General features: G+C 31.6%; 1 long non-coding RNA gene across 1 annotated transcript; it reads right to left on the bottom strand.

Annotated features, from left to right (window-relative positions):
• Positions 1-214: 214 nt before the first annotated feature.
• LOC143305267 (uncharacterized) lies at positions 215-1,265 on the bottom strand. The gene is made up of 2 exons (XR_013062133.1): positions 1,126-1,265; positions 215-479 (listed from the first exon to the last, which is right to left on the bottom strand). It is a non-coding gene; the product is annotated as an uncharacterized LOC143305267 (long non-coding RNA).
• Positions 1,266-3,107: the final 1,842 nt, after the last annotated feature.

A 3,107-nucleotide genomic window follows, 5' to 3' on the forward strand; every position in this document is an offset into this window, starting at 1 on the left:
AAACAAAGTTCAATAATTAATCATGCTTAAACAGCATGTGATTTAAAAACGTGATTCTAATTTAAACTTGCACCAAAAGCTGGATATTATAATACAATTACTATGTCTTAACAAAAATAGATTGTTTAAAATAATTAATAATTACAGAAGAGAAACAATCATTTGCAGTAAAAAACGAATTATTTCAATACTGTTCTAATTTAAAACACAGGTATTAAATTACTACACGAAATTATTTAATAAAATGAAAAATTAATGATCCGTTTTGTATTAATCGATAAAAAGAAATTTCTTTGATCTTTCTTTCCTTGACCTTGGTACCAATTAATTATTAAAAATACTCACAATTAACAACGATCCAACAAAAAAAAATAATAAATATTAACAATTGATTATAATAAGTGAAAACGTTACCAATTCTTTATGAAATTATTTCAAACCAATATCAATATGGCGTTGCTTCGATATCAACCAAATATCTGCAACAAATAAGAAATACAAATTTACGTAAATACAACTTACATAACAGCAATAAAATTATGATTAACAAACGAGCGAATTTTATAATTTATGCAAAATATTTGAATAGATATGCTGTGCGTACCTATTATGTACTACCGGCACATAAGAAAGGACGTTCTCAACACGTGTTATCATCTCGACGTTCACGAGACAAATGACGAGACCTTCCTGCCCCTCGAAAACTAATCGGTAACATTCGGTAACATTCGGTAATATTCGGTACCGGTTGACACCGGCCCATACCGAAGCAGCTAAACGAACAGACTTTATGATGCTCAAGGAAGAACGTTATTGAAATCTCTTGTTAAAATCAACACGTGATAGTGAATTTTAACAATTTAAAACAATAAATCGCGAGTAACAGTACTAAAAACATTCAATAATGTTTAAGAAATGAACGATATAATAGATTCTGTAGTTCCAACCTCATTGTGAATTCGCGACAAGAGCAAAAATTTTCATCTCACGTACTTTTGAAGAAAACGCCGAATTAATGTCAAAGATCAAGAATTCAGACTCCTCTTCGATGTTGCTTTCTGTTTTTTGTACTTCTAACACCCGACCAGCAATTAAATTTAATATTTGAAGTTAATTTAATCTTACCTGTTGCAGACACGTGCCAAACGGACGAAGCTTCGTAGAGGACTACCACACTCCTCGGCTCCGCGTACCTCATCTTGCAACGATGAATCTGATTGGTCGAAATGAGAGGACGCCATGATAGGACGACCAATCACAGCCATTGTTAAAAACTCCAAATTGCTCAGAAGCTCTACCATTAAAATAACGAAAAGGTTCATTGAATATTATCAACATGATGAAATAAAGTCAAAATTACTTTTTTCAATTTAAAGCACCAACATATAGGAAAGAAAATAGAAAAAAATATGAGATATTAACGACTTTTAATAATTTATCGTCATAAAAGTAGAATAGATGAGGAAAATATTATTTCAATTCGTATATATGTATATTGGCAGAATAGTCAAAGAATGAGGAAATCATGAAATAATGTAACAATATCCAAGAAATTGATGATATAAAAAGGAAAGTAATTGAGTTTCTGCTATTCCAACCTCATTGTGAATTCACGGCAAGAGCAAAATTTTCATCTCACGTACTTTTGAAGAAAACGCCGAATTAATGTCAAAGATCACGAATTCAGACTTCTCTTCGATGTTGCTTTCTGTTTTTTGTACTTCTAACACCCGACCAGCAATTAAATTTAATATTTGAAGTTAATTTAATCTTACCTGTTGCAGACACGTGCCAAACGAACGAAGCTTCGTAGAGGACTACCACACTCCTCGGCTCCGCGTACCTCATCCTGCAACGATGAATCTGATTGGTCGAAATGAGAGGACGCCATAATAGGACGACCAATCACAGCCATTGTTAAAAACTCCAAATTGCTCAGAAACTCTACCATTAAAATAACGAAAAGGTTCGTTGAATATTATCAACATGATGAAATAATGTCAAAATTACTTTTTTCAATTTAAAGCACCAACATATAGGAAAGAAAATAGAAAAAAATATGAGATATTAACGACTTTTAATAATTTATCGTCATAAAAGTAGAATAGATGAGGAAAATATTATTTCAATTCGTATATATGTATATTGGCAGAATAGTCAAAGAATGAGGAAATCATGAAATAATGTAATAATATCCAAGAAATTGTTGATATAAAAAGGAAAGTAATTGAGTTTCTGCTATTCCAACATCATTGTGAATTCACGACAAGAGCAAAATTTTCAATTCGCGTATTTTTAAAGAAAACGCCGAATTAATATCAAAAATTAAGAATATAGAATTCTCTTCAACATTTCCTTCTGCTTTTTGTACTTTTAACACCCAAGAGGCAGTTTAACTTAATATTTGAAGATAATTTAACCTTACCTGTTGCAAACACGTGAAAGGCGAACGAAACCTCGGAGATGTAGGGCTTTACCTACACACTATTTCTATTACTGATTTCTACGTCTTTAATATTAACGTCTTAATCATTACAATACCACGTAGCGAATGCACGTCGGTTATTCTTTTTATTTGTGTTCAAACTCTGACAACTAGGACTATATGCTTAACCTAGATTGCGGACTACAAACTAACTAACGCCACAGAGAGGACTAATGAACTGCGCCCTATAGGAAAAATGAGGAACTAAATTTGTAGTCTGTTTTACCTTTTTGATCCAATTGCACATTACTAATTACAGATCTATAATTAAAATGAAAAAAATTTAAAGATAGGATTAAGAAAAACAAATATAAGTAGGCAGGAAGTGAATAAAGATAATGCTCGCTGGAGAAACTGTAGTTTCTTTGGCAACATGCAAAAATTCAATCTGCAAAAAAGCAAAACGCTGAAGTTTATGATAACGCTGTTGTAAAAGATTTTATTGCTTAAAACACCTGCTACTTTATGGTACAAATGGCCTATAAAAATTACATATCATTATGATCCAGTACGTAAAATACGTGCCTTAAGAATTAATTGCATTGTCAGAGATAGCACCATAGATAAACATTAGGAAATATATCAAATAGTATTAAAAAGGTATACATCAAATCCTGACCCG

Source organism: Osmia lignaria, chromosome 4 (genome assembly GCF_051020975.1).
Source record: "Osmia lignaria lignaria isolate PbOS001 chromosome 4, iyOsmLign1, whole genome shotgun sequence".
In the NCBI taxonomy this organism is placed as follows: Eukaryota; Metazoa; Arthropoda; class Insecta; order Hymenoptera; family Megachilidae; genus Osmia; species Osmia lignaria.